The sequence below is a fragment of the Callorhinus ursinus genome, unplaced genomic scaffold (genome assembly GCF_003265705.2).
Source record: "Callorhinus ursinus isolate GAN/ISIS: 27379988/994484 unplaced genomic scaffold, GSC_fseal_2.0 scaffold51, whole genome shotgun sequence".
In the NCBI taxonomy this organism is placed as follows: domain Eukaryota; kingdom Metazoa; phylum Chordata; class Mammalia; order Carnivora; family Otariidae; genus Callorhinus; species Callorhinus ursinus.
Window position 1 is genome coordinate 8,532,071 of NW_027397113.1, and position 18,347 is coordinate 8,550,417.

The 18,347-nt window shown below is 44.8% G+C and overlaps 1 protein-coding gene across 1 annotated transcript in view; it reads right to left on the bottom strand.

Annotated features, from left to right (window-relative positions):
• Positions 1-1,614: 1,614 nt before the first annotated feature.
• The window catches only part of FEN1 (flap structure-specific endonuclease 1), a 74,184-nt gene continuing 57,451 nt past the window's right edge, over positions 1,615-18,347 (bottom strand). Inside the window, exons 3-4 of the transcript XR_012375497.1 lie at positions 2,697-2,812; positions 1,615-1,629 (exon numbers count right to left, since the gene is read on the bottom strand). The gene's annotated coding sequence lies outside the window, so the exon portion shown is untranslated. The remainder of the gene's footprint in view (positions 1,630-2,696; positions 2,813-18,347) is intronic.

Consider the following 18,347-nt stretch of genomic DNA (forward strand, 5'->3'; position numbering starts at 1 on the left):
AAGGCAGAGAAGGCTGGCTGGCTTGGGAGTGAGACCCGGGCCGACACCACATCAATGAGTATTCCCTCACTCTGACCGCAAACAATCACTGATATCATATTTTATATTTATAGAGCCATATCTACTCTTTCTGGTGAACAACAATGATTAGGTGATTCTCAAAACTAACTCCGGGCATACACAGGCCCATCATAGCCCTGAACAAACTGTGGTTCCAGAGGGCAGTCGCTGGTAGGGCTGGGGCTTAAGCTGCATGGTCTGGCTGATGGCAACGCTGTCTCCCCTTCCTCCTGCTGCCATTGTATGAACCCCAGGGGCTGTGCTGCAGGCCCGGAGGCTGCCCTGGGCGCTCTCAGACCGATGACAGTAAGTAGAATGGTCTCTGAGATCCGTTTCCAGGCAGGCTCCAAAGACACTACCATGTGTCTGGTTGTACAGAGTGCCCACAAGAGCTGCACCTGCACCTGGGGGCCCTGAGTGGCCCTGACCGAGCCCGGCCGGCTGGGAGGTTCAGGGCGTGGAAGGCTAGTTCCATCCGCTTCCTCGGGAGATTAGTGCCTCCTTCGCTTCCAGACTCTGATTTGCTGGCCCTGGTGGTACCACAAGGTGAACGCCTCAGGAGCTCTGGTCCCGCTGGGACTGGGGCTGCTGATTTGTCCCCGGGCTTCCTGCTGATCGGGGCTAATTCCTGAAAACTCAAAGTCCTTCTCGAGGCAGGAACGGACCCTGGCCCGAGCCAAGTGACTGAGCGAGCCTGCCTGCAGCCCCGAGGATGTGAACTCGCTCCCCCAAATCACCCACCAAGCCGCAGGGCCAAGTCACAAGGCACAACAGATAAACAGCCCGGGAAGTCAGAGAAGCGCTGGCCTTGGAATGGGCCACTCAGCCTTGCTCCTGGCGGCGGGGCAAGATAAGCCCCCTGCCGTCTTGGGGCTCTTTAGGTCAGCCTCTGGCTGCTGCCCCTTCCAGAGGGGGATGACCTTGTTGGGCACATGTCTCCCCATTCCACGGTCTTCCTACAGCTCCTTCTGAGGCCTCAGCATCCACGGCCAGGGCAGGTCCCCGCAAATCCTTCTGAACATTTCCTTAAGGAACAAACCCCGGGGGAGCAATTCCACGTCTAGGGAGATCCACCAGAGAAACGAGCATGTGTGCCCACCAAAAAAACACCTACAAGGGGCACCTGGCTGGCTCAGTCTGTTAAGCGTCTGCCTTCGGCCCAGGGTCCTGGGATCGAGTCCTGCATCCGGCTCCCTGCTCAGCGGGGAGTCTGCTTCACCCCCTGCACCCCCCACTCGTGTGCGCGTGCATGCGCGCGCTCTCTCTCTCTCTCTCTGTTGTGTGTGCACCTGCATGAGCGCAAACAAAAAAATCTAAACAAACAAACAAACAACACATACAAGAGCAAGCAGGACAGCTTTATTCATAATTGCCCCAAACAGGAAACAGCAAATGTCGGTCCATTGTAGAAAGTGTCAACAAATTGTGACACAGTCCCACAGTGGAACACTACTCAACAGTCAGAAGATTAGTCACTGCTATGTGCAGCCACTTGGAGGAATTTCAGAGACACAATGATGATCAAAAGAAGGCAGGCATGTGAGAGTCCATTTAGATGGAATCCAAGAACTGCCAACATGAACAGACAGAGTAGTGGTTACCTTGGGATTGGGGACTGCCCGCCAAGGAACCTGGGGAAATTCCAAGGTCTTAGAAATGGTCCTTGTCTGGGTGGTACTTGCATAGGGGTGTGTGTGTGTGTGTGTGTGTGTGTGTGTGTGTAAAAATCTTCAAACTGTATGCTTAAGACATGCGTGTTTTATGGAATGTATGGTGTACCTCAATTAAAACAATTAAATGATAAAATGCATTCAAAATTTGTCCTTGAAAGTGTTCATTCTGGCTCTTTCCCCACCAATGGAAGCATCCCAGCCATACTTGCTTTCTTTGTCAGCTGGGGTGCTGGGTTGGGCAGTTCCAGAAATGGCTCTTCAGGGGTTTTCTGCTCTGAAGCTCGTGATGCTCTCAGCGGCCACCTCCATGACCAGCCCTCGGAAGCAACTGCTTCCATTTGCCTCCTGTCTGTCCCTTTAGCTTCTGTCTTCCCATATAAAGCGCCAAGAGGGAAACTAGCAGGACAATATGGGACCTGGGACGTGGGAAGGCTGCATGAAGGGGTGCAACTTTGAGCAGGGCCGTGGCAGAAAATAACTCTGGGAGGATGTATGCTCCCCGGGTAAGTGTGGTTAACTCTGCAGAGAGAATGACGCAGGGAACGTTCACATTCTACTCCATGTATTTCTGTGATGGTTGAAGTTTTTAAATGCACATGAATTACTTCTACATTTTAAAATAATAGTAGCACATATTCACGAAACTTGTATAGTTCAAACTTCCCGGTTTGAGCAGGAGTGAAGGTAGAAGCCAAGGTGACAGTGTTTTGCCCAAGATTACAGGACTACCCCGTGGCAGGCCAGGGTGGGTCATCAGGCCCTTTGATCACCAGTTGTCTTGCTCTTTGGAACTTGTTTTGTACAGGACCTGGCCTGGAATTACAGTTGAATGTTCTTGGTTGCTGATAATTTTGTTTGTTTTTCCTACTGAGATTTTCTTCCAGAATACATAATATATTAGCTCAGGGTGCCATAACAAAATACCAGAGACTGCGTAACTTAAACAGAAATTTATTTACTCACAGTTCCGAAGACTGGAAGTCTGAGCTCAGGGTGCCAGCACGGTGAGATTCTGGTGAGGACTTTCCTCCTGGCTTGCACATGGGGCCTCCTTCTTGCTGTCTCCTCCATGGTAATTCCTGGGTGCAGAGAGAGGGGGTAGTTCAAGCTCTCTGGCATCTCTTCTGATAAAGGCACTAATCCCAGGACACCTGGCTGGCTCAGTCGGTTAAGCGTCTGCCTTCGGTTCAGGTCATGATCCCAGGCTCCTGGGATCGAGCCCCGCGTCGGGCTCCCTGCTCCGCGGGAAGCCTGCTTCTCCCTCTCCCACTCCCCCTGCTTGTGTTCCCTCTCTCACTATCTCTCTCTGTCAAATAATAAATAAAATCTTTAAAAAATAAAAAAATAAAAAATAAATAAAAATAAAAAAATAGAAGGGTACAAATCCCATCAGTTCAGGTCCCCACCCTCATGACTTGATTACCTCCCAAAGACCTTATAACAAATACTGTAGCATTGGGGTTAAGGTTTCAATATATGACTTGGGGGGTAAACACTAAACACATTTGCCGTCAAACGCTCTACTCCTGAGCTATACCCCCTAAACACTAAACACATTTGATAACCCCTTTTGCCAATTTCCTGTGTCAGCTTTGTTGAGGGAAAATTGACGTGCAATAAAGTTCACCATTTTTAAGTGAACAGTTTTATGTTTTGACAAATATATATAGTAATGTAACCACTGCCATAATCATATTATGAAACATTTCCACATCTTCCCAAAAAGTTTCCCTAGCCTTTTTGCCATCAAACCTCCCCTCCTATCCTCTGGCCTTTGGCAACAACTATGTGCTTTCTATCACTGTTTTATCTTTCATAGAATTTCCTATCAGCACAAACATACAGTATGTAGCCCTCAGTTTCTCTAACTGAAAAATAACGCTTATCTTTCCCTACCTTATTTATATAAAGAAAATGCCAGATAAAGTTACTTTGAGAGCCTAGGGTATAAAGTTACTTAAAAATTTTTTTTTAGCAAGGAAAGCCCTTCTATAAATACACCCATGTTATTAATTTGAAGCAAATGCTCCTATTTCTATGTGTAAGTAACTACTGAGGTATGGGAAAGTTAGCTGTCTTGTCTGAGGTCTTGCAAGCAAATTAGAATAAGAAAACCCACCTTATTCTATGTTCCAGCCACTTAAACACTGCCACCTCTTACTGATAATATTTATTTAGGTGCATGATAATGGTCTTGATTTTTTATCTATGAGAGATACGTAATGAAATATTTATATATGACGACATTTTATGATGTCTGGGACTTTGCTTCAGAATACAATAGAGAAATATGAGGGATGAAACAAAGCTGGCTATGGGTGAAAACTGTTGAAGGTGGGGGATGGGCCTACGAGAGGGTTCATTATCTTACTGTCTCTACTTCTGGCTACTACTAGGCTTGACATTTTTTGTCACTAAACAATAAGGTGAACTTTTCTTTCCCTCTTCCTCCACATGCTAATCTCTGACACATTTTCCCTCCAACACATTTGATCGTCTTTTCTTTTTTCTTTTATGTTATTCACCATACAGTACATCATTAGTTCTTGATGTAGTGTTCCATGATTCATTGTTTTCGTATAACACCCAGTGCTCCAGGCAGTATGTGTCCTCCTTAATACCCATCACCGGACTCACCCATCCCCCAACTTGCATTCCCACCAACAGTGTAGGAGGGGTCAAGCAAACAGTCAACAAAACTAAGAGGCAGCCCGTAGAATGGGAGAATGGGAGAATGGGAGAAGGTATTTGCAAATGACACTACAGATAAAGGGCTGGTATCCAAGATCTATAAAGAACTTTTCAAACTCAACACCCAAAGAACAATCAAATCAAAATCATGGGCAGAAGATATGAAAAGACACTTCTCTGAAGAAGACATACAAATGGCTAACAGACACATGAAAAAATGTTCATCATCATTAGCCATCAGGGAAATTCAAATCAAAACCACATTGAGATACCACCTTACACCAGTTAGAATGGCAAAAATAGACAAGGCAAGAAACAACACATGTTGGAGAGGTTGTGGAGAAAGGGGAACCCTCTTGCACTGTTGGTGGGAATGCAAGTTGGTACAGCCACTTTGGAAAACAGTGTGGAGCTTCCTCAAAAATTTAAAAATAGAGCTACCCTAGGACCCAGCAATTGCACTACTGGGTATTTACCCCAAAGACACAGATGTAGTGAAAAGAAGGGCCATATGCTCCCCAGTGTTCATAGCAGCAATGTCCGCAATAGCCAAACTGGGGAAGGAGCCAAGATGCCCTTCAACAGATGAATGGATAAAGAAGATGTGGTCCATACATACAATGGAATATTACTCAGCCGTCAGAAAGGATGAATACCCAACTTTTGCATCAACATGGATGGGACTGGAGGAGATTATGCTAAGTGAAATAAGTCAAGCAGAGAAAGTCAATTATCATATAGCTTCACTTATTTGTGGAACATGAGGAATAGTATGGAGGACATTAGGAGAAGGAAGGGAAAAATGGGGGGGGAACTGGAGGGAGAGATGAGAGACTATGGACTCTGAGAAACAAACAGGGTTTTAGAGGGGAGGGGGGAAGGGCTAGCCTGGTGATGGGTATTAAGGAGGGCACATACTGCATGGAGCACTGGGTGTTATACAAAAACCATGGATCGTGGATCACCACATCAAAAACTAATGATGTATTGTATGGTGACTAACATAACATAATAAAATTAAAAAAAAAAAAGAAGTTCTCAAACTCAACACCCAAAAAACAATCAAGTAAAAAAAGGGCAGAAGACATGAACAGACACTTCTCCAAAGAAGGCATACGAATGGCTAACAGACACATGAAACAATGTTCCTCATCATTAGCCATCAGGGAAATTCAAATCAAAACCACATTGAGATACCACCTTACACCACTTAGAATGGCAAAAATTGACAAAGCAAGAAACAAAAGATGTTGGAGAGGTTGTGGAGAAAGGGGAACACTCTTGACTGTGTTTTCTGATAACAACTAATCTCAGTCTATAATCCAAGCACCGAGGTCATAAAAAGACTGGGGGAAGGATGGAAAGGAAAGCAGTTGAGAACTGCAAAATGACAACAGGAGCACCTGACACCCATCACCTCCTGAGTGCTGGGAGAATAAAAACAATGAACATGAGAGTTCATTATGCTCTTTTCCCCACACAGTGTAAGAGACAGGGTCCAAGGGGCTCAGTTGTTAAGCGTCTGCCTTCATCTTGGGTCATGATCCCAGGGTCCTGGGATCGAGCCCCACATCAGGCTCCCTGCTCGGCGGGAAGCCTGCTTCTCCCTCTCCCACTCCCCCTGCTTGTGTTCCCTCTCTCGCTGTCTCTCTCTCTGTCAAACAAATAAATAAAAAATCTTAAAAAAAAAAAAAGGAGACAGGGTCCAAGGTGGCAGGGCTTTCCCCTGTGCTGTTGAGCACAGGTTGTGCTTTCACTGGTTCATTTGGGAATTTTGCTACTGGGACCTTGCCCTGATGACTAAGCAGCATGCATTTCTGCCAGTCTGTCACAGAGAACTTGTCCAGGCAAGTCCAAGGCAAGAAAACTCACTGTGCCTGTTTGCCCCAGAAAAGGTTCAAAGACCCCAGAGGAAATAGCACAAAAGGCATGTTGTCTTTCTTCCCATCTGCAAAATCTGTGGACCCCAGTGAGGCTTAGGGAAGAAGACAAGTGTGGGTCAAGGGAAGAAGAGAACAAAAAATGAAAGATGGTGAAACTCCTGCCAGCCAGAAGGAGAGGTTGCCAAAGTACTGTAGGGCTGAGCAAGGGCTGCAGGTTCTAGACCACGGGTAAGAGAACAAAAAACCTACCCATAAAATGATTTCCAACTTCAGTATGAAAAAGTGTAAGTAAAGGTAACTGACATACAACAAATTTACAGGTAAAAATATGTTACAATTAATATCGTTAGTAGAGAGTTCTTACAAATGAATGAGAAAAAAAAGATTATCATCCTGATAGAAGAATGGACAATTGACAGGAGCAGGTAATTCAGGAAATAAAAATCATCAGTGTTGTAGGAAAAGATGCTCAACCTCATTAGTTACCAAAGAAATGCAATAAAAAATAGCAACAAGGGGGGCACCTGGGTGGCTCGGTCCATTAAGCATCTGCTTTCAGCTCAGGTCATGATCCCAGGGTCCTGGGATTGAGTCCCACATCGGGCTCCCTGCTCTGCTAGGAGCCTGCTTCTCCCTCTCCCTCTGCCCCTCCCCCTGCTTGTGCTCCCTCTCTCTCTATGTCAAATAAATAAATATAATCTTTAAAAAAAATAGCAAAAAGAAATATTTTTGGGCAATCATACTAGCAAAGATCTTAAAATAGATAATATTCAAAGTTTGTGAGAATGTCATTACCAATAAATAGTTGCCTAAATCAGTTCAGTTTGTGGAGGGCAATTTGATAATACATAATGAAATTTAAAATGTATATAGGGTTTGATCCAGTGGTTCCCCTTCTACGATTTTATTCTAAGGACACAACTGGACAAGGGCACAAGAATGTGCACACAAGACTGTCCATCTTGTCATCAGAGCATAAAGGAAACACCCAAAGGTCCTCGATGGGGACTGGTCAACCTCCTGCTCTCTATTTGGTCCTTTCCATAAACATACAAACATGGTGAAGTCTCTCGTGTCTGTAACCCCTCCCCTCAACTCCATGCCCCCAAGTGAAGCCCTGTTGCCTTCCCTTCACTGACCAACTTCCTAAAGGGTCCACTTTTCTGCACTCCTTACGTTCCAGCTCAGTATGCCCACGTCCATCTGTGCCACGCCGCCACTCTCACCAAGACTATCCGTGGTCCCAGATTGCAAAAGGCAATGGACTTGTTCACAGTCTCTTGGAAAGTTCTAGTACTGGTGCCCGCTTTCTCCTTTTGGAAACACGCTGTTGCCTTGGCTGCCATGACCCCAGGCTCTCCTGCTTTTCCTCCTTCCTTTCTGGCTGCCCCTTCTCAGCCTCCTCTGCTGGCTCCCCGTCCTCAGCCCAGCACCTGGCTGTAGACCTGCCTCAGGGCTCCGTCCCAGGACCCCCTGTTCACTTGTCACAGTCTCCCTGAGGCAGCTCAGCTGCTCCTCACTTTCTCTCACACCACCCATGTCTCTAACCAGACCTCTCTCCCCATCTGCTGACCAGACAGCCTTGCCCAGGCGTCAAAAGTTTTCTCGGACTCAGAGTATCCACACTGAAACTCCTCATAGTCCCTCAGCCTGCTCTTGCACCCTTCTCTTCCTTCTGCCAGCCATTGGCACCACTGTTTGCCCAAGACAAAAAGTCACTGTTGGTTTCTCTGCCTTGCCAAGTGCCGTCAACATAAAGGCCTGCCCATCCATTCTGCAGCCACCATCACACTCTGCGGCCAGAGGGGTCCTCCACAGCATGTCGGGGCATGCCCCTCTGCTACTTAAAACTGTTCCTGATTTCTCATTTCCATTAGAAAAAAGTCCAAATCTCTGGCCCTGGCTTACTGACCGGGGCCCATCTGTACGACTAGCTTCTTTCTTACCACCCCATCTTGCCTCCAGCTCTTTTAACTGAATGTCCTAGCCCGGAGAGGGCAGGCTTCCTTCCTAAATTCTTAGGCATCCTCCCCTTCCCCCACCCCATCCACCCCCCACCCACATGGCGCTGTGTGCCTTCCTTCACTGCCTCCTTGCTTCTGTTCCTCTCAAAAGATGGGGCTATTACACAAAGCTGCAGGGGAAACCACCAGAACAAATGTCAAGGCTGACCTATCCCTGGATGAACAAAAAAGCCTCACATTGCTCCAGAAGTCCATTGACAGGGAAGAGGAAGGGGGGAGGAGAGGGGGAGAGAGAGGGGGAGAGAGGGAGAAAGAGAGAAACAAGTCCACCTCACTAATAGAAGGTCTAGGGCCATTTTTTTCACACAGGTGGGCAAACCAAGGCCTGTTGGTCATCAAAGCTGCTGGCTCCCCTTTCCTTCTTTCCTTCCAGAGGTGCTCCCCAGGGATTAGCCCAAGGCTTGGGAAGGGTTTCCACTGTCACCGATGACACCCACCCACTGCTTTCATTCTGAAATGCAAAAAGCCTTTCAGGAAGACTCATGACAGTGCCTTACTGAGATTTCTGGCTAATCAGCCATCTGTGGGCCATGGCTTCCTTGCCAGAAAATAGCAAGGGGGTTAATACTGAATTTTGACAAGATTTGAGGGAACTCTAATGAGAGGAGAACTCCTAAACTCACCGTGAAAATCCAGCCAAGCCTGCCACCCCTTCGGCCCTGCTCCCCTGCCCCTAAGAAACCCATGCCTCTTCTCCCAGAGCCTCTGAAGTCCAGCAAATCATGTCTTCTGAATAAGTCACAGCTTCCTGACCCCTGAGACTTCCCCAGACCCCAGAAATCCACTGTTCATCAGCATTACAGAAACAGGCTCCAGCTAAGCCCAACTCCTGCAACCTCTCTTCTTGCTAAAGATTGTTTCACAGGTCACGTTCCGTCTAACCACTGGTTGGACACACAAGGCCAGACCCAGTCACTGCCAGGAGTTCCAGAGGCCCACGGCCATGCCCAGAAGGGTCTTGAAGAGTTCTGCATTCATTCTGGGATTCTGGAGCTGGTTAAGACTGAGTTGCTAGGCCTTCTCCAAAGTTGTTCACTTGCCAAGGACCCTAGAGCTATTATCAGTTTCTCCAGCCAGGGATCCCAGAACCAGATTGTCCTCAAGCTTCAGAATCTGCTTCACAGGCTATACCCCAGGGAAACTTGGAACCCACTGTGACCGGTAATATGAATGCCCACTGTCAGTGCCCTAAAGACGTGGGAGGGAGTTTTCCCACACAGCAGGGGAGGGTGGGGAGCCCAGTGACTATTCCATAGCTGTGCCTCTTGGACAGCTTGTTGCGGGGGGCACTACCTCTGAGGCTCTGGAGGCCACAGGAGAAGCTTGGCCCACGTGCAGTCTTTCCACTCATTCCCAGCCAGCCCCATGCTCCCGTGGAAGCATCTAAGAGGCAGAGAACTCCAAAAGGGTAGTGGTGCTTGCTAATCCTAAAGGGGGGAGTGGAAGGGAGAGAGACTCTCAAGCAGGCTCCATGCTCAGAACAGAGCCCAACACGGGCCTTGATCTCATGACCCTGCGATCATGACCTGAACCGAAATCTGCAGTCAGATGCTTAACTGACTGAGCCACCCAGGCTCCCCAGGAAAAAATACTCTTAATGCCAACCCTGGCACTTAGAAATCCTGTGCAAAATAGGGCTTCTCTCAGGGGCTTTGGGGTAAGGTGGGGGATGGGGAGTGGCTGCTCACTGGGTATGCGGTTTCCTTTTGGAGTGATGAAAACAGCTTGGAAACAGAGGTGATAGTTGCACAACTTTGGGAATGTACTAAGTGCCACTGCATTGTACGCTTTAAAGTGGTTAATTTTAAATTATGTGAATTTTACCTCAATTTAAAAAAGAAATAAAGAAAATAAAAGGGCTTCACCTTGAATAGGCGGGCACGGTAGGTCCTCCCTCTCTTCTTATCAAATCACTGATGCCCTCGCTAAAACAGCAAAAGATTTAGCCTTCTAGGACAGATAAATCCTCTGCTAATTTTCCTTAAAAATCTATCTCTAGAAGTTTCTGACACATCAATCTGAAACCTTGGGCCCTAAGTCTTGGTGCTGCAGAGCATGTGGGGTGGCCCGGCCTCATATCACTGGCTCTACCATTGCTACAGAAAAAAGGAGGAAAAAAAAAACAAACCATAAGACTCCTCTGGAGAGGTTTGTTTTAAAATAGGATGTTTACGTAGGCTCAGGTGACTGAATTCCTTGGATTTTAGTCAGGACAAATCAGAAAACCAGATTCCCTTGTGTTATTATAGAGGCAAAGGACCCCAAGTCAAAAGTCAGGTTATGGGTTTCAGTTCAGGGAATAATTCCAGGACAGAGCTGCAGAGAAGACCCCCTCAGAGAGGGATTACCTAAAATGCTATTTTCTATTCTTTTACTTAAGCAATACAATTCCAGGTTAAAAAAACTTTCATGTGCCATGGTATCTCATTCTTGGAAACCCACACCCTCTTGCTGAAATAGGAAAGTGAGCAGAGGATAATGGACAGCAAGAGCTATGTGCCAGGGGGCCAGGCCAAGATCTCTGAAAGGAGAGAGGAAGCAATACCATGGTTTCTATCCTAAACTCATCTGGACTAAGTAACAAAAAAGTCCATGTTAGGTAGGAGGACTGCACAGGGAACTGCTGGAGAATCTCCTCCAGTCTCTGGCTGAGTGTTGACCAGAACACACATGAGAGGAAACTACTTGTCCAGGGAAGGAACCACCATAAAGCTGTAAGCCAAATAATTCCTGAAGCACATACAGCACTGGGAATGGTTCCAGCAGGTGAAAGAGGAAACCTCACAATGCCCGGGGTGGCACCTTGCTGGTGGAAATTAATTAGCCCTAGATTAAAGGCTGCTATGGATCGGCCTCAACAGAGCTTAAAAGCAAGCCTCAAAAGGACCAAACTGATTCCAAGTAACTAACTGCATGGCAGAACAAAGCTCAGCACTATATAAGTACAACAGAATCCATCATCTGTCAGTGTAAATTTGACAATATCTGGTAGCCAATCAGATTTTACTAGGCATGCAAAAAAGCAGTAAATGTGGCCCATATCCTGGAGGAAACGAGATCCAGTATTGAGATAATGGGATTAGCAGACAAGGATATGATGGAGCTATCATAAATTCCATATGCTTAAGAAGTTAGAGGGGGACAGGAACAAGATGAGGAGAGAAAAGAAAGATAAAAAAAGACCCATCTAGAGATGACAACTACAATATCTAAGTCAAAAACCACACTGGATCGGATAAACAGTCGATTGGACACTGCAGAAGAAAAGATCAGTGAACTTGAAGACATAGCCATAGAAATTGTTCAAAATGAGGAACAGAGAGAAAAAAGACTGACAAAAGAGAGCAGAGCCCCTGTGATCTGTGGAAATACCAACCATTTTCAAATACATGTTATTGGAGTTGGGGAAAGAGAGACAGAAAAGGTAGCTGAAGGCATAATCAGGCCACTCTCCCAGTGAACACTGTGTGATAATTTTCCATTATCTTAAAATAGTGCCTGCATTCCTTCTCTTGCCTTACAAGATTCTACCCACCTCCTCTGCTCACCTCTCCAATATTAACTCCACCAACGTCCCTTTCACCCACTTCCCTCCAACCATGCAGGACTTAGCTCTGCAAACTTCCTCCCAGCCTGGGCTTTTCCACATGCTGTTCCCTCTGTCTGGAGGGCTCTCCCCACTCCCAACTGACTCCTATCCCTCCTTTTGAATCTTAGCTAAATATCACATCCTCAGAGAAACCCTCCCTGACCTCCCAACCAGCCACAGTCCCCTCAGCACCCTGAGCACCCACACCACTTCTTGGCAGCATTTTGCACACTTAAGATGAATCAGTTATGACTTTAATCTTTAATGTTTTCTTCGTTAGAGTTTTGCTCATCACAACAACCCCAATGCTCAGGCTAGTGTCCGAGGCCCTCAACTGGAAAGTGGCAGAGATGAGACTTCAGTGCTTACATTCATCTTGCTCTCAAACTATCTCTGTTGTGACAAACAATTCTCAGGCTTGATTGCTGCCTCCTTGGCACAGAATAACTGTTTCAACTTAGTCCGTAGTTACCTCTAGTATCTACCAGCAACTACCCAGACTTTCCATGAGGAAAATGGGCCAGGAGAGCCTTTGGAGAGGGCCAGAGATACCCACTGGATGAGTCAGAACTCTCCAAAGAAACAGAACAGAATGGGTGTATATATACATATATAGAAAGAGATTATTTAAAAGAATTGTCTCATGTGATAATGGAGGCTGGCAAATCCAAAATCTGCAGAGTGGGCAGACTAGAGACCCACAGAAGAGCTAATGTTGCAGTTCAAGTCTGAAGGCCTTCTGTGGGCAGAATTCCCTTTTGCTTAGGGGAAGTCCGTCTTTTGTTTTATAAGGCCTTCAACGGATTGGATGAGACCCACCCACATTATGGAGAGCAATGTGCCTCACTTCAAGTCCACTGATTTAAATGTTAATCTCACCCCAAACACACCCTCACAGAAACATCCAGAATAGTGTTTAACCAAATATCTGGGCACCATGTCAAGCCAAATTGATACATAAAATTAACCATCTAAGAACCTCTCAAACACACCCTCTGTGAAGCACCCCCCCCATACCTACAAGTATGAATGAGTGTTGCTCTTACTCATTTCTGTGTCCCCTGAGAGCAGATGTATGTGCTTAACAAGTGTTTCATTCCTTTATTTCCTCTTTCCCTGTTGTCCTTCTTTCGCCTCTCTAAGAAGTCTGTTCCAGGACTGAGTGAATGACCAACTTTGGCTCTCTGTACAGGAATGGTTTGTTTTTCTTTTCCATGCTCCTGGTCGTTTTCCTTGATTGACATTTTACATTTATTAATGAAGGCAGGGTTGATTATCCTAGTAGCCAATGGGCATTTCCTCTTCCCCCACAAAGCCTCTCTCCTGACTGGTCCATCTGTGTACCTTGGTAGGGCTTGTTTGCTTGGTTGCTTTTGGATGAATGGTTATGCTTTGGGTTATGGGAAACCTTAAATGGCAGAATGGAGGGGGCTCTCCTCTGGGGCTCCAGCACTCCACTTTAGCTGCAATTCATTCTGTTTCTTAAACATCCTCTGGGATTTTTGGCTAAGGCTAAATGGCTGACCATCTACTGGCATCTACTGGCACAGGAGTTGGGGTGAAGGGAGAAGGTTTGGGAGTGTGAGCGGCTGGCTGATGGGCTTTCATTAATCTTTGATGCAGCCTTCCCATTTTGCTCCCACCATCTTTCTGGAGGTTCCCCGCTCTGGGAGATTTTGCTCAGCAGGTTGGCTGTATCCTCCAGTGCTTATTCTTGGCTCCATTTCATCCATCAAGACATTTCTGGCTACTTTATATCTTCCAGAAGTTCACTGAAATCCCGTCTGCTGAAAGCCCATCCTATTCTCCTCAATTTTCTGAGTTTAGCTTTCTGTTTATTTTTCTAATTTTAATGGAGTATCAGGATGGGGGTGAGGAGTGTGTGGAGACAGGCATGTATTCAGTTCACTATGCTGCAAGGGAAGTCCAGAGTAACCTCTCAAAAGGCAAACCTTCTTCTTTTTACAAGGTTTTATTCCACATCAAAGTTCAAATGTCCCAGGAGAGGTACTACTCACTGTTAGGAACATTTATGCCCTTGTGTATGTGAAGGCCCTGAGCACATCTTCTGACTGACAAAGCAATGGAGGTCTGTCTGGATGTCAACATTCACGAAGTATTGTCCATATAGAACTTGTTTACTCCACATGGAAATCTAATGACTGAGGTACTAAAAACCTCCACCTTAAATACAAGGCAATTGGGACTTGGAAAGGCAACCAACATTTGGAAATAGTCACTGTTTTCACTTTTTCAATAAATATTTATCAAGGGCTTTCTATGTGTCACTGTGCTGAGGGCCAGGGATACAGGAGTAAATAAGAGAAAGTCCTTGCCTTCCTAGACTAGGTGTATGTGGAGGACAAAGAGATGAAAATATAGTATATTGGGTGGGGAGTGTGTTACCTAGAAGAATAAAGGTGGAAAGGGGGAGGAGCTAGGTGTTGAAGTAGAGTACTCCTTTATAGCAGGTGGGAAGGCCTTCTGAAGAAGGTAACATTTGAGACCTGAAGAACAATGCAAGCCCCTTCTTGGATAAAGGATAACTTAAAAAAATGAGTTTTCTTTCAAGAGGGAATCAGCTTGGGGCACCTGGGTGGCTCAGTTGGTCAAGCAACTGCCTTGGGCTCAGGTCATGATCCTGGAGTTCTGGGATCAAGTCCTGCATGGGGTTCCCTGCCCAGCAGGGAGTCTGCTTCTCCCTCTGACCCTCCCCTCTCTCATGCTCTCTCTCTCTCTCTCATTCTCTCTCAAATAAATAAATAAAATCTTAAAAAAAAAAAGAGGGAATCAGCTCTAGTGAACTGGACACTATGAAGGAAATCCTTGGACTAAAAAGTACTTTGATTATTCGGACACTGTGGGTATTCCACGAGAAGATGAATTTCCAATCTTAGAGAACTATAGCAGGATCCTTGATTAGCTCATGAATCAGCTCAGGCAAAAGTGGCATATAAAACTACAGTTCCATCTGTTCTGTCCTCTGCTGTAGGTTACAGATCCCTCCATTTGAGCTTCCTACTATTTGACATAAAGAAAGAACAACTCTCCTGTCAAACTGGTTTTTTAAAATTAATTAATTAATTAATTTAAGTGATCTCTACACCCAACGTGGGGCTGAAACTCTCGACCCTGAGATCAAGAGTTGCGTGCTCTTCTGAGTGAGCCAGCCCGATGCCCCTCTTGTCAGATTGTTTGACTATATCTGGCTTTACCACCTAAAATATAAAGTTTTGTTTTGATAGACAACAAGGTTTGTAAAACAGGTTTTAAATATTTGTAAAAAGCCATAGATCAGTATACTACCTTTTATGTAAAAAATAGTAAAAAGTATACACACACACACACACACACATCCATCCACTTATATTTACAAACTTACCTATGGTACACTGCAAAAAATACCACTAACCCTTCTCATACCTGAACGTATACCCTGTTGCAATGTGACTTCATGGCTCTTTCCTCCAAGATGTGGAGTCTACTTCTTCAGACCCCTTAAACCCAGTCTTGGACATTTTCTTTGATTTACTCTGCTTTGGTCAAAGTTTCATCAGCCTTTAGCAAATAAGATGGAAGCAGAGGTGGCCTTGGAACACACCCTCTTTCACTGCTGGGAGCTCTTCTGTCATCACATGAGTGCCTGCTTGATGGGAAGTATGTGGCTGTCATGCCAGCTAACAATGAGCCAGCTTCCAGATACGTGAAGATGCCCTCATCTGAACAGCCTGCCAACTGCCAGACATGTGACCAGGGCCATTCTAGACCATCCACCCCACTGAGCAAGCCTGGATAAGAGCTCCCCTGTTGGCCCATAGATATCTTTCCTTTCTTTCTTTTTTTTTTTTTAGATTTTATTTAAATTCAAGTTAGTTAACATATGGTGCATTATTAAATTCAGGCGTAATTTAGTGATTCGTCAGTTGCTTGTAACATCCAGTGTTCCTTATATCAAGTGGCCTCCTTAATAATGCCCATCACCCAGTTACCCCATCTCCCCACCCACCTCCCCTCCAGCAACCCTCAGTCTGTTCCTTAGGGTTAAGAGTGTCTTATGCTTTGCCTCCCTCTCTGTTTTTATCTTATTTTATTTTTCCTTCCCTTCCCCTGTGTTCATCTGTTTTGTTTCTTAAATTCCACATATGAGTAAAATAATATGGTATTTGTCTTTCTCTAACTGACTTAAAATTTCACTTGCCATAACGTACTCTAGTTCCATCCACGTCATTGCAAATGGCAAGATTTCATTCTTTTTGATGGCTGAGTAATATTTAAAAAAATATATATATATATATCTCACATCTTTTTTATGGCTATCTGGGCTCCCTCCATAGTTTGGCTATTGTAGACATTGCTGCTATAAACACTGGGGTGCATGTGCTCCTTCAAATCACTATTTTTATATCCTTTGGATAAATACCTCATAATGCAATTGCTGGGTGGTAGAGTAGCTCTATTTTCAAGATTTTATTTATTTATTGGAGAGAGAGCACAAGTCAGGGGAGGGGCAGAGTGAGAGGGAGAAACAGGCTCCCCTCTGAGCAGGGAGCCCAATGGGGGCCTCGATCCCAGGGCCCTGGGATCATGACCTGAGTTGAAGACACTGAGGCACCCAGGCACCTATATTTTTAGGTTTTTGAGGACCCTCCCTGTTTTCCAGAATGGCTGCAACAGTTTGTATTCCCACCAACAGTGTAAGAGGGTTCCACTTTCTCCACATCCTCTCCAACATCTGTCATTTCCTGACTTGTTAATTTTAGCCATTCTGACTGGTGTGAGGTGGTATCTCATTGAGGTTTTGATTTGTATTTCCCTGATGCCGAGTGATGTTGAGCATTTTCTCATGTGTCTGTTGGCCATTTGTATGTCTTCTTTGGAGAAATGTCTGTTCATGTCTTCTGCCCATTTCTTGATTGGATTATTTGTTCTTTGGGTGTTGAGTTTGATAAGTTCTTTATAGATTTTGGATACTAGCCCTTTATCTGATATGTCGTTTGCAAATATCTTCTCCCATTCTGTAGGTTGCCTTTTAGTTTTGTTGACTATGTCCTTTGCTGTGCAGAAGCTTTTTATCTTGATGAAGTCCCAATAGTTCATTTTTGCTTTCGTTTCCCTTGCTTCTGGAGACATGTCTAGTAAGAAGATGCTGTGGCCAAGGTCAAAGAGGTTTTGGCCTGTGTTCTTCTCCAGGATTTTGATGGATTCCTGTCTCACATTTAGGTCTTTTATCCATTTTGAGTTTATCTTTGTGTGTGGTCTAAGAGAATATTCTAGTTTCATTCTTCTGCATGTGGCTGTCCAATATTCCCAGCACCGTTTATTAAAGAGACTGTCTTTTTTTCCATTGGATATTCTTTCCTGCTTTGTTGAAAATTAATTGACCATAGAGTTGAGGGTCCATTTCTGGGTTCTCTGTTCTTTTCCATTGATCTATGTGTCTGTTTTTGTGCCAGTACCATACTGTCTTGATGATGACAGCTTTGTAATTGAGCTTAATGTCCAGAATTGTGAAGCCACCAGCTTTGGTTTTCTTTTTCAACATTACTTTGGCTATTCAGGATCTTTTCTGGTTCCATACAAATTTTAGAATTGTTTGTTCCAGCTCTGTGAAAAATGCTGGTGTTATTTTGATAGGGATTGCATTGAATGTGTAGATTACTTCGAGTAGTATAGACATTTTAACAGTATTCGTCCTTCCAATGAGCACAGAGTGTTTTTACACTTCTTTGTGTCTTCCTCAATTTCTTTCGTAAGTGTTCTATAGTTTTCTAAGTACAGATCTCTTACCTCTTTGGTTAGATTTCTTCCTAGGTATCTTATGGTTTTTGGTGCAGTTGTAAATGGGATCAATTCCTTGATTTCTCTTTCAGCTGCTTCATTATTGATGCATAGAAATGCAACAGACTTCTGTGCATTAATTTTATATCCTGTGACTTTGCTGAATTCCTGTAATAGTTCTAGCAAATTTTGGTGGAATCTTTTGGGTTTTCTATATAGAATATCATGTTGTCTGAGAAGAATGAAAGTTTGACTTCTTCCTTGACAATTTGGATGCATTTTACTTCTTTTTGTTGTCTGGTTGCTAAAGCTAGGACTTTCAGTACTATGTTGAACAACAGTGGTGAGAGTAGAGAACCCTGTCGTGTTCCTGGCCTTAGGGGAAGAGCTCTCAGTTTTTCCCCAATGAAGATGATATTTGCTGTGGGTCTTTCATATATGGACTTTATGATGTTGAGGTATGTTCCTACTAGCCCTATTTCTTTTTTTTTCTTTAAATTTTTTATTGTTATGTTAATCACCATACATTACATCATTAGTTTTTGATGTAGTGTTCCATGATTCATTGTTTGTGCATAACACCCAGTGCTTCACGCAAAACGTGCCCTCTTTAATACCCATCACCAGGCTAACCCATCCCCCCACCCCC